The following is a 14,178-nucleotide window of genomic DNA, read 5'->3' on the forward strand; positions in this document are numbered from 1 at the left end:
GAAGCATCTTCTGGCAGGTCCACGGCAATTACACAGCTCTTTTTCCAGAATGTATTTTCCTCCTCCAGGTAAGTCTCTCAAATAGCCCTCAAATATTCCATTAAGAGCATCATCTCCCTTTATGTATTCCTTTGTAGTTCAGTCATTGTTGCTGATACAATACTCACTGGAGACCTTTCCTTTAAGCCAGACTTCTGCATATATTAAAGTGTGAGATAAAGAACAACATGTCCATAAGTCTTACAATTTCCAGTCATTTTTGCAGATGTGTCTGCCATTATTCATTTTGTTTCTTTCATAAATAAAATGTCTGCAGAGTAACGACAAAGCATAATGTTTCCTGTCTCTTAGCTTAAAGAATATAAAACTCTTAGCATTTATTAGACAACTCCAAAAGTTCATCTGATATTTAGTAAAAATTTAAAAACTTTCCCTAGAGATCCATGGGACTTTCCTGCTCTAATATTAAGAACCTTGTGTTCTTACTGTAAAAACCTATGAAACTTCAAGACAAAGGACTATAATTTTGATTGATGTCCTGTAGGAGAGCCTGTTTGGGCCTCTCATATTCTCAGTCTGCTCTGCTCTTCTGACCAGGCTGGTACATAAATCTTTCCTGATCTCCTCAAACCTACTCCATTTTATGTATAAATGCATGCAAATTCTGCATGATAATGAGAATAAAGCTGGCAAATTGATGCATTGTGCTATTTACTGATACTGCCCAAATATGAGCTAAAGGTTAGAAAGGACCTAAAACATCATATGGCCCAACCATATACTGCTAACATTTGAATGCCCTCCATTAAGTGTATAGTCGAATTCCTCAACCAAAGAGAAGCAGTCAATTCCATTTCTATAGAGCTTCCACTGATTTAAAGTGCTTTATAAATAATGAAAATTATTCGAGGTGTATTACACCTCTAATAATTTCGAGGTGGCAGCATATAATAACTCTTATAGAGTTATATATAAAAGCAGCCTATGTGTTCTTTTATCTTAATATTATCTCACTGAATCCTCACAAAAGGATCCTCACACTCATACACATGTATACACCCCATCTTTATCCATCAATCCAACAGTGAGCAGTTAGGTTGTTTCCATATCTTGGCTATTGTGAACAATGTTGCAATGAACACAGAGGAGCACATATCTTTTTGAAATGGTATTTTTGTATTTCTCAGGTAAATACCTAGAAATAGAATAGCTGGGTCATATGATAGTTCTATTCTTAATTTTTGAGTAATCTCCATACTGTTTTCCATAGTGGCTGTACCAATTTACATTCCAACCAACAGAGTATGAAGTTTCCCTTTTCTCCACATCCTTTCCAACGCTGGCTATTCTCAGAAAGACAAGAAGTAACAATTCTAACCAACATGAGGTGATATCTCATTCTGGTTTTGATTTGCATTTCCCTATTAGTGATGTTGAACATCTTTTCACATGCCTGTTGTTCATCTTTATGTCTTCTTGGTAAAAAATGTTTATTCAGATCCTCTGCCCATTTTTTAATTGGGTTGTTTTTTGTTGTTGAGTTGTATGAGTTTTTTATATAGTTTGGATAGTAATCCCTTTTCAAATATATGATTTGCAATTCAGTAGGTTGTCTTCTTGTTTTGTGGATGGTTTTCTTTGCTGTGCAGAAGCCTTTAAGTTTGATGTAATCCCATTTGTTTACTTTTACTTTTGTTTGCCTTGCTTGAGCAGACATCCCCAGAAAGATACCGCTAAGGCCAATATCAAAGAAGTTACTGCCTATGTTTTCTTCTAGGAGTTTTATGGTTTCAGATCTTACATTTAAGTCTTTGATCCATTTTGAGTTAATTTTTTTGTATGGTGTAAGATATCAGTCTAATCACATTCTTTTGCATCTAGTTTCTAGTTTTCCCAACGCCATTAATTGAGGAGACTATCCTTTCTCCCTTATGTTCTTTGCTCTTTTGTCATAAATTAATTGTATATATGTGTAGATTTATTTCTGGGCTTTGAATTTTGTTCCATTGATCTGTATGTCTGTTTTTCTGCCAATACCATGCTGTTTTGATTACTATAGCTTTGTAGTATAATTTGAAATCAGGGAGTGTGATACCTCCATCTTTGCTCTTTTTCTTCAGGAAAATTGGTTTGGCTATTCAGGGTATTTTATGGTTTCACACAAATTTTAGGAATTTTTTTTTTGTTCTATTTCTGTGAAAAATGTAATTGGGATTTTGATAGGGATTGTGGTGAATTGTAGATTGCTTTAGGTAATATGGACATTTTTCACAACATTAATTCTTCCAACCCATGAGAATGGAATATCTTTTCATTTCTGTGTGTCTTCTCCAATTTTTTTCAACGTCTTATAGTCTTCAGTTTATAGGTCTTTCACTTCCTTGGTTAAATTTATTTCTAGGAAATTTTTTTTTTTTTGGTCTTAATTGTAAATGAGATTTTTTGCTTAATTTCTTTTTCTGTTAGTTCATTGTTTGTGTATAGAAACACAATAAATCTTTGTCTATTGATTTTATAACCTGCAACTTCACTATATTCATTTACTATTTCTTACAGATTTTTGGTGGAATCTTCAGGGTTTTCAATATATAAAATAATTTCACCTGCAAATAGCAACATTTTCCTTCTTCATTTCTAATTTAGATGCCTTTTATTTATTTTTCTTGCCTAATTGCTCCAGGTAGGACTTCCAATACTATGTTGAATACGAGTGGTGAAAGTGGCCACCCTTGTCTTGTTCCTGATCTTAGAGGGTTAGCTTTCAGTTTTTCACCATTGGGAATGATATTAGCTGTGAGTTTGTCATAAATGGCCTCTTCTAAGTTGAGGTACGTTCTTTCTATACCCATTTCATTGAGAGTTTTAATGATAAATGGGTGTTAAGTCTTGTCAAATGCTTTTTCTGCATTTACCGAGATGATCATATGATTTTTTTATCCTTCACTTTGTTAATGCAGTGCATCACATTGATTGATTTGTAGATGTTGAACTATCCCTGCAACCCTGGAATAAATTCCACTTGGCTATGTTGTATGATCTTTTTAATGTACTAGGTTTGCTAATATTTTGTTGAGAATTTTTGCATCCATGTTTGTCAGAAATATTGCTCTATAATCTTCTTTTTCTGTGTTGTCTTTGTCTGGTTGTGGTATCAGTGTAATGTTGGCCTCATAAAAATGTGTTAGGAAGAATTCCCTCATCAATTTTTTGGAAGAAATTGAGAAAGATGGGTATTAAATCTTCTTTGAATGTTTGGTAGAATTCATTTGTCTTCAGGCATTTTTAGATTTCTCCTTAGATTTTTTTGTTGACTCAATAGTTGTTCTGTGACATGCTGTTTAGTCTCCACACATCTGTGATTTTTCCACCTTTTTCTCGTAGCTCGTTTCTAGTTTCATACCTCTGTGGTCAGAAAAGATGCTAGATATGATTTCAATCTTCTTAAATTTATTGAAATTTATTTTGTGCTCCAACATATGGTCTATCTTTGAGAATGTTCCTTGTACACTTGAGAAGAATGTGTATTCTGCTGCGTTGGGATGGAACGTTCTATATAAATCTATTAGGTCCACCTGTTTTATTTAAGGCAGAAGTTTTCTTGTTGAATATCTGTCTGGATGATCTGTCCATTGATGTAAGTGGGGTGTTAATGTCCCCTACTGGTATTGTGTTACTGTCAATTTCTCTTTTTAGGTCTGTTAATAATTTCTTTCTATATCTTGGTGCATATATATTAATAAGTTATGTCTTCTTGATGAATTGTCTCCTTTATATTATATAATGTCCATCTTTGTCTCTTGCTACTTTTTTAGCTTGAAGTCTATTTTTGTCTGATATGCGTATGGCTACTCCTACTTTCTTTTGACTGCCATTTGCTTGGAGTATCATCTTCCATCCCTTCACTTTGGGTCTATGTTTGTCTTTAGAACTGAGATGAATCTCTTGGTGGCAGCATATAGTTGGGTCTTATTTTTCAATCCATCCAGCCACTCTGTGTCTTTGGAGTGGTGAATTCAATCCATTTATGTTAAGGTGATTATTAATAGAAGAGGACTTAGTACTGCCATTTTATCTTTTGTTTTCTGGTTGTTTCATATCTCCATTGTTTCTCTTACCTTGTGTTTCTGTCTACCATTTTAGTTTAGTGGTTTTCTATGACTTTTTCTCAGTTTCTAAGTTTCATGCCTCTGCTCTAGATTTTTGTTTTGTTGTTAGCCTGAAGTTTGTATAAAACATCTCATAGATAATACAGTCCTTTATCTGACAGCATATAATCTTCATATGCCTATACAGTCTGTATAATATATTAAGTACAGTTATTATTTCTTTAAATAAACACTCTGCTCTGTCCTCCCTCTCTTCTCCTTCTGGGATACCCATTACCCTTAAGTTCTCTCTCTTGATAGTGTCATATAGTTCTCACAAAATTTCTTCATTTAAAAAGAAAATCTTAGTTCTCTCCTCTTCTACCTGAATCATTTCTAGATTTCTATCTTCAAGCTCACTAATTCTCTCTTCCATATAGTCTGCTCTATTTCCAAATGCTTTCTATTGCATTCTTCATCACATTTATTGAGTCCTTCAGCTCCAGAATTTGATTCTTTTCTAGTGTTTTAATCTCTTTGGTAAATTATTCCCTCTGTTCATTAATTTTATTCCTGAGATCACTGAACTGCCTTTCTGAGTTTTCTTGTAGCTCGTTGAGTTTTTTCATAACAGCTATTTTGAATTCTCTATCAATTAGATTCACAAACTTCCATGACTTTAAGTTTGGTTTCTGGAGAACTGTCATTTTCTTTTTGTGATACCACGTTACCGTGGTTTTTTCATGGTGCTTGAAGAGTTGCTGTGGAGTGCATAGAAGCCAACCCTACAGATCTTGATAATAGAGCCTAAGAAGGTAAAGTTAAATAATGTCAAGTATACAGAGCATAGATGAGTTAAAAAACAAATAAAACAAAATCAAACCCCCCCCCCCAAAACAACTACTAACAAAGAAGTTAGGGGGGATGTGCCTAACTTCTGGGGTTGCCTGGGTTGCAGGCACCGTTGCCTCAGTGTGTAGGGGGTGGGGGTGGAGCCTGGGTCTCAGGCACCTCTGCCACTTCCAGTGTTATTGGGTTCGTGGGCACTGCCACCATGGTCGGGGAGGTTAGACTTATCTGTGTGGCCACCGCTGCAGTCAGAGGTCAGAATTAAGTGGGATGTTTCCCTGCTACTACTGTGTTCTCTGTGAGATGGGGCTGGGATCCAGGTCACCATCTTCACTGTTTCCTCATCCTGCTCCTTCTGTGTTCCAGTCCACCCACTTTCAGATGTGCAGATGTGTGGATCTCTCCAGGATCCTGGTGTATTGGATGGAGAAAGTTTTGTTGAGTTATAGATGTTTTACTAGTTGTAGACTGAAGGGGAGAGACAAAGGGAGATTTTCATGACACCATAATACTGACATCTTTCCTTCACTTATTTTTATTGATGGTAGAAATTTTGTGGTTTTGTTTTGTCTTTTTTTTTTTTTTTCTTTACCAGTAATATTTCGACCAGTATTTTGGGAGCATTCAAAGTGTCTCTCCCTTACAATATTCACTTTCACTCCTTTGATTTGCAAATCAACTATGTAAGATAGGAAGGGCAATTGTTAACTTCACAGAGAAGGAAAGCACAGCTAAGAGAAGTTGTCATAAAAACACTGCAGATATAGAAGTATGACTTGATTCTATGTTAGTCTCCTGACACCAGTCTCCTGTTGTATTCATTACACAACATTGCAAGTCAAAATTTGGTGTCCTGCCCTTTAAAGCCCTGTCTCATTTTCACATAGGTTACTGTAAATCACATTCCCCCTAACTTCTTTGTTAGTAGTTGTTTTCGGGGGGTTTTTGGTTTTGTTTTATTTGTTTTTTAACTCATCTATGCTCTGTATACTTGACATCATTTAACTTTACCTTCTTAGGCTCTATTATCAAGATCTGTAGGGTTGGCTTCTATGCACTCCACAGCAAAAAATTTGATAAATGACAATGAATGACAATGCAGAATTGAAAGTTTCAGAATTAGGTTGACAGTTTCCCTCTTTACTTTCTTCCTTCCTTCCTTCTTCCCTTCCTTCCTTCCTTCTTCCCTCCTTCCCTTCCTTCCTTTCTTCAGCATTTAAAAAATATTGTTCCATTCACTTTTAGCCTCCATTATTTTAATGAGAAGTCTGCTGACATTCTTAATATTTCACCCCAAACATATTTTCCCTAGACCACCATTGGCAGACTTTTACTATAAATGGCCAGATAGTAAATAATTTACTCTTTCATGGTTCTGCTCCTAGATTATAAGTCATATTTTCCTCCTGGTTATTTTTATTTTTTATTTTTTGTAAAACAGACATTGTGTGTAAAAAACAAACAAAACAAAAAACAAAAAACCAACAGTAGAGAATGAATAAATAATGTTTATCTCTAATTAAGGTCAAACAACTTTCTCTCTCAGACAATAATTTTGGTGAGATTGAATCTATCTAATCTATAGTTCAGCTGGGTTTGGGCTTTGATGTGCCTTTAGAAAGATTTAATCTACCACTGCCTTCAAATATTTTATGGTGGGAGCAGAAATTTCCCTTAGCAGAGCTTAGGATCTGAACTCCACCAAGACCTCAGAGATCTTTTTATGCTTTAGAGCCAGTCACTGGCCTTCTGAACTACAGGAGTGGTAGTTCTGAACTCTCAGATTTATAACTCCAAGACCACCTCTTTGGGGTCAGTGGGAGTCTCATTTTCCATCCCTGCGCCTGGTTTTCTATGCATCATGAAATCTCTCCACCTTGCTGCCCTACCTTTATCTTTCAGTTAAGACTCTCTTAATTCTTCTGCCTTATCCCAGTCCTAATTAGGCTATTGTTATTCATATGGCAAGGCTCCATGCATCTTGGGGTGGGGGAGATCTCTCTTAGCTCTCCTGCTTTTTCCCATCCTTTGGGGGGGGTGCCACTTTCTCATAGTCATAAAACCCCCAAGAACCTCAGGATGGAGGTGGAGATCCTGCTCAATTCTTCTGCCCTGTTTTGACTAACTACTGATGCTCAGTTCTTCTGCCCTGTTTTGACTAACTACTGACGTGCATTCAGAGAAGTCCCATTTTGTCTCAGGGATGAACTCTCTCAGCTCTTCTTCTCTGCCCCTAACCTTTGGTGTGCTATCCCTGTGCACTTAATTAAGGTACCATGGGAATTAGGCATCCAGTCCCCACATATTTGCTTTACAACTGTGGAACTTAATTAATGGAACTTCCATTAATTGTGACTGTCCACGTATGGGCATCAAAACACTGTCAAAAGTCAGGCTGATTTTCTCCTTAGCCACCTCTACTGGGGATAGGTTCATCTTCTTTCTTCTATGTCCTTACACAATCTCTACATCTATCAGTAATTGAATTGAAAGAGTAATTTCATCGCTAATGAAAACATGGCTAGCTTGAGATAATAATCCAGAACAGAAGAAAACTCCCTTATAATCACCACTACTTAGTTCTTTTGACATTTTCAAAAGGTATATATTTCAATGCTTGCAGAATTTTGGCTAGGAGATATTTGAGGAGTGAGACGCTCTTGTGTAGTCTGAAGACAGCCTAGCTGGTTTTTGTATTCAGTGTGAGCAGAAACCTTTGGAGTCAGAGACCTTGGCTTGCAGAAAGAGCAGTATAGGCGTCCTGACCTGGAGGATTTCACAGATTTAACTGCTAGATTCCACATTCTCCAGCTTATACCTTTAGGAGATTATATTTCTAGGACTAAAGCTGGAAAGGCTATATTTAGTGACCAAAGAAAGTATTCATCTAATCACACAGAAACAAGACAATTCTAGTCACCCCTCAACTGACTAACTACTCACCATCTTAAAAAAGTTGAATGAAACACACACACACACACACACACACACACACACACACAAGGTAGGAGAAAATTCAGAAATTTCAATAGGAAAAATTGTTTTTTCATCTTTGATTCTTTGCTCAATGAGAGGCAGCACTAAAATTTGATATTTTTCCCCTGTAAACTTACTTTAGAAAACATCATCTCTAAATTTTAGTATTTAAAGCTGTAGACCATAAGGGCATATATAAGGGATATTTTAAGTCATATATCATAGAAGATTTTTCTCTCTAGAGGATTCTGCAAAGGTAGTTAACTCATTAGCAACTGCCCAGATATCCCTGGGGGATTATAGTTGAGTATTATAACACAAATGGTTCCCATAACTTGGAATAAATTATTTTGAATATTTAAAGGTAACTCCTTACTACAGATGCTTTATGGCATAATGAGACCTTAACTCTACCTGATTAAATACAGTGGTAAATCAACATTTGCTAGAAAAGTACTAGAGTGACATGAATTATTTTCTAAATGGCCATGTTGGCAAGCATTTCTATTTGACTATAGCTAGAAAAAAAAAGAGTACAAATGATAGGTCAGCAAGATCTCCCATGAGACTGTGCTGTCTTGGGAGCTATTGACAAATCATGAGGTGATGAATAAAATTCACTGGGTTGGAACACAAACATGCATAAATGCAGAAAATTGTGACTCAGTGTTTTCTTTATCTTTGACTTTTAGAGATTGAAGAAACAGTACTGAGTAGCACATAACAGAATAGTAAAGATCTTGGGCATCATTTGTACTATACAGTAGTCCCTCCTTATCTGTAGGGGATATGTTCTAAGACCCTCCATGGATGCCTGAAACCAGGGATAGTACCAAACCCTAAATACACTATGTTTTTTCCTATACATACATACCTTTGATAAAGTTTAATTTATAAATTAGGCACAGTAAGAGGTTAACAACTAATAATAGAACAATTATAACAATAATTATCTTCAATGCTTAGAGATTGTTTTTTTATTATAAGACATAGAAATAGTCAAATTATTTCATTTTATAATGTGAATATATGAACTTATCTACAAAACAGAAACAGAGTTACAGATATAGAAAACAAACTTATGGTTACCAGGGGGTAAGGGGGGAGAGGGATAAACTGGGAGATTGGGATTAACATATACACACTACTATATATAAAATAGATAAGTAATAAGGAGCTTCTGTATAGCAGACAGAACACTACTCAATACTCTGTAATGGCCTATATGGGAAAAGAATCTAAAAAAAAGTGGATATATGTATATGTATAACTGCTTCACTTTGTTGTATACCTGAAACTAACACAACATTGTAAATCAACTAGACTTCAATAAAAAAAAAAAAAAAGAATAAGTGAAATTCAAAGAAGATCTGATGTTGCCTCCCACCTCCCCCGGAGGACTCGGGAAGAGAATTAACACTTAGTAGTGTTAGCTGGCCTGGGTTTTAGGTATCCAGTCCTCTCAACCCGCCTGCATGAAAGGTATTGTTAAATTATTACCCTATTTTACTGTTAAGAAAATCAAAGAGTAAATAACTTCTAATTCTACAGCTCGTAAGCAGCAATTTGAATACAGCTCTGTATGAATCCCAAAACCTTGTGTTTCTTTTACAAAATAATAAGAGGAATAATCATTGAAGCATCACCTAGAGAGACCACCTCTGGAGGGAACATCCAAGGAGTGACCTTCCAGGGGCAGGTTCCACACACAGGGGAGGTCTCAGTTCTGTAAAGCTCAGGCTGGACATGACTTGGGTGATGGGATGTTGGTAAATGTTTAACTACCAACTCTTTAGGGGAAATAAGAGGAACCTGATTTGTAGCATTTGTCAATTACTGAGATGTGTATAATAGGCCCCCATGACCCCATGGGGGCTGGCTGTACCACCACTGAACTTGGGACAGGCCATCTGGGTCCAAGGATGAAAGGGGACCATATCCAAGGGAGGTGTTGAAACAGTAAGACCATCTTTGCTTTGCCCACTTCCAAGTAACAGCATTGTCACTTGAACATGGGGCTTCTTTCCTCCCTGAGGATGGGCCACCAAAAGTACAAGTTAGGAAGAGAAAAACAGGGTGTCAGGCATTCCTTAACTCTATTTATTTGAGATGAGAAATGGCTGTTTGAATGTCCCTATTTCATGGCCTTGGAACAGCACTGGATCCACTGCACATTACAGAAGTGATAATGTTGGTTTCCGCTTCCTACTTATTCTAATTGTTCACTGTAAATACAAGCAAGAAGGTAAGAAAAAGAGAAAGATTAATTCTCATCTTATGAATCCCAATGGATTTTTTATGGCCATTGTTTGGGTACAAAGAAATATACACCAGGTTATTTCACACAAATGTATCCTCTTGGAATTACTGTATTTACCATAGCACAACACAGTAACACCAACTTGTAAAAAAGCAAGTGCTCAAATAACCTCGATGTCTAGAAAATGTGGCCAGTTACTTCTAGAAAAAGCTAGAAATGAGTTGAGGCAACTTTTTGTTATTGCGTGATTCTGTGAGGCACGCTTAAATGTTCGTTTAATAAATGAAATTGTTGAATGTGATGTTCCAGGACAGTGCAAATGGAGAGCATGAAAATAGGACGCAGGATTTATCTTCACTGAGGGATGGTGGATCCAGATTGTACCCTGTTTCATGTCTAAGAGCTACTCAAATCTTCCCCTACCAGTTCTAGGCTCTTATAAGAGAAAAACAACATGCTCCGTAGAAATGCAAAGGAGGAAACCTCTCCTGCATTTCCCAAATCTTTTGCAAGAGGCAGATGAAGCAGAAAATCACGGAGTTATATCTGGCGCCTCTACATGCCTGCTGGTATCACAGCTCCCTGCTCTTAATAATCCCTTACATTTATAAAGAGATTTATACTTTTCAAAGTATTTTTGAAATGCATCTCTAATATAGAATCTCAGGGTTGGAAGTTGTCTCAAAAGTCATCCCAACGGAACCCACGTGTTCCGTTTTACTCCACGTGTGTGACTCACTGTAACCCCGTGGGGTGGGAAGGACACAGGCTGGTGACCCCATTTCACATGTGAAGAAGCAGGACCTCTGGACAGCCAGTGGTAGTGTGTGGATGGGAGGACAGGTTTCTGGAACCCTGAGGCAGGATTGGTCCTTCTCTAAAACCTCAGATCTCCATGTAGAAAGAAGAGCCAGTAACCTGGATTGTCTCTCCATCTTTATGAAAAATGTCCAGGGTCTCTCAGTCTTCTGAGAGTAGAGGCGGGAATCCCAAAACAGTACAAAGATGCTGATGGACAGTCCCTGCCCTTAATGCCCTTTGGCTCCATCCTCTCTTCCCATCACATCCCACGGTCTGTGCCAAACAGAAGGCCTTGGAGCCCAGCAGTTGCCCTGGGCTTGAATTCCAGCTCCACCCCTCACCACTAGCCCTGGGACTTTGGGTCAGTCACTTTGCTACTGTCATTCTGTTCTCTCATCTATGAAACGTGGTCAAGGATACCTACTCCACGGGTGATGATGAGAACCGGGTGAGGGGAAGAGTGTGATCATTTGCCTCCAGGCCTGGCACATAGGAAGCACTCAGTAAACACAAGTACCTCCCCAGAGAAGCCCCCGGAGGGCTGGATTCGCCATCTCCAGCCTCAAAGTCAGAGGAAGTCGCGACAAAAGAGTGTGGGCAGGAAACCGCACAGCTTCAATTTCCTTTTAAATGATTGGCAAATAAGTGTTTTTCTAACTCCATTATTAATATCATTATTGAAATAAAATGTGTCACAGTATCATGTTACATTGTGCAGAGGCAGAACTGCTGCCCTCAAGGAGGAAAAAGGAGAGGTCGACAAGCAATGATAAAGAGGAACATCGGGATGGTGTTTAGTAGCTTTTTCTCCCCTTTGCCAATAAATAAAAGCTATTTTGTGTGGTTCCTCAATTCTAATCTTATATTTCTCGCCATTCTCATTGAGTTCCCAGAGGGGAACCATCCTATTGTTGACATTTAATAATGCCAAACAATAATCGAGGGCTCATTAGGCCAGAGGAGGCTGGGGAGGGGGGAGTGTGCAATGTCAGCTGCCTCTGGGTAGGGTCCCAGTTAAACCATTTTATGGAGAGGAGGCTCTATGCCATTTTTAAAGCTGTCCTGGGAAAGAAAAGCCACAGCCTCTGCTCCAAATGTGAATCAAAGATGATGAAGATAGTGATAATACATACAGCCTTGTGTACAGGCTAGGGAGGCTAAAGATAGGGGGAACTCAGACCTTGAACTTGACCTTAAAGGAAGGGTAAGATTCAGAGAGCTGCGGGGAGGCAACGATGCGTCTGTACTGGCGCTGAGTGAGGAAAATGTACATCCTGCTTGGGCCACAGCAAGTGGACTATAAAAGTTACTCCTTGGGATTCCTTTTTTCCAGGTTAAAATATTTCTTTTGCTACAGAGGACAAAGGTTGAAATACGAGTTTTCTCATTTGCAGAGGTGAAACGTATTCAAAGCTTAACCAAGTGGTATCCACACACCCTAACCCACACACTGCTGCCATCCCCCTGGGTCTCTCTCCGCTCGAGGAAGGCGTGGGCACTGCCGGCCACACGGATATCTAATGTCTGCATACCCTGCATCCCTGGTGGCAGCAAATCACACTGGACTAAAACACTTAGGGAATTGGGGGCCTGTGTCGGTATCTAGGAAGCAGGGTTTCTGATAAACTGAATTTTCCACTCAACTCAGAGTTAACAAGTTCAATGCTTGACACCAAAAATCTTTCAAGTAATAATTAAGCCCACTCTTCCATCTCAATGGACAGGCTAGTGACGGGCACTGAATCCTTTCTGGGTGGTCTAGGAAGCCAGAGATCCTTAGGTTTATCATTCGTTTGAGGATCATATTTTATTGCCTCACACCGGAGATGGAGAAAGAGAAATGACAGGAAACCGGACAGATTGAGAGCTGAGTCCATGGCAATCTCAAGAAATCAAGAGGGACTATTGCTTTTCCTTTTCCCTTCTTTTAAAATCTAAATGTATGGTACCAATTTATTTTCATGTGACCTGTCTCTTTCCCTTGAAAGGCAGTAAAAGAGAAAAATAGTTAATTATGATTTTTAGAAGTTGGAGCGTGGTTAATCAAGGCTTTACTATATTTTACGATCTCGTCAAAAGCCAAGACCTTAACTTTATTTTCTATGTATCCACCCACGATACATAGCACAGTAGCAGGGAATAAATGTTACTTATTCTAGCAATATTTCATTTATCTGATATATATGAGGATGACTTATTTTTTCAGGTAAGTGACACACCAGCACTTTTTTAAGTTGTGATGATTTTGACAAAAATTGTTTTAAATGCATCCTTTAAATCCCTGGCTTGTAGAACAAGTTTCATTTATGCTATAAAATAGTGATACCTTGAAGAGGCTTCTTGGTAGGTAGGGTATGCCTCTCTACTCTCTCTTGGTCATTTAAAATATGCTACTGTATTGCAAAATGAAAAAAAATAGATATCTAAGATTATATGAATTAAATACAAGAGTAAATTGTTCTTAATAAAAGACCTGAAAAGACCACATGTGAATATGATGACCATATATTTAATGTTCAACATATTTAAAAGTGATCAATGAATAGATCTCTGGGCTAGCAGGGTTACACCATAAAAATGGACAGTGAATGTATACTAGTGCCCCCAAATTTCTTCTTTGAATTCTAGTCTGACTTTTGACAGTATCCCAGATGGCTTGTTTATTCATCCATTCTAAGGTAAAAGGTTTATTAGCTAAGCCCTTTCTACGTGTAAAGCTTTGTTCTAGGCACTAGAAGTATGTAAAATGGAAAATACACACACACACACACACACACACACACACACACACACATGCGCACACACACACATACACACACACACGGAAAGAGATCATAGAAGTTCAGGCTGCCAGAACTACTGCAGGGCTTTGATTCACCCTCCCAAACAGATCAGTTAACTAAAACTTTGGAATTGACTATGGGCTACAACCAGGATTCAAGGAGAAGGTTATCAGCTGAAGAAAATGTAATAGCAGCGATAGAGCTAAGAGACAAAATATTATTTGGGGGTGGGGAGGGGTCAGCAGAATTCTACCTTTCATTCTTAGGGGGTTCACACTGTCTTGTCAGACATCGAACATCAAAGTCTTTGAGACAGAGGTCAGGTAATTGAGTGTTTCAAGCCTCATTAAAGAGTGTGACAATTATAGGAAGAGAGAGAAATGATGGACTGAACTGAAAATAGGCCAGGACACTTATCTCCAGA

The sequence above is a fragment of the Balaenoptera acutorostrata genome, chromosome 13 (assembly GCF_949987535.1).
Source record: "Balaenoptera acutorostrata chromosome 13, mBalAcu1.1, whole genome shotgun sequence".
Classification (NCBI taxonomy): domain Eukaryota; kingdom Metazoa; phylum Chordata; class Mammalia; order Artiodactyla; family Balaenopteridae; genus Balaenoptera; species Balaenoptera acutorostrata.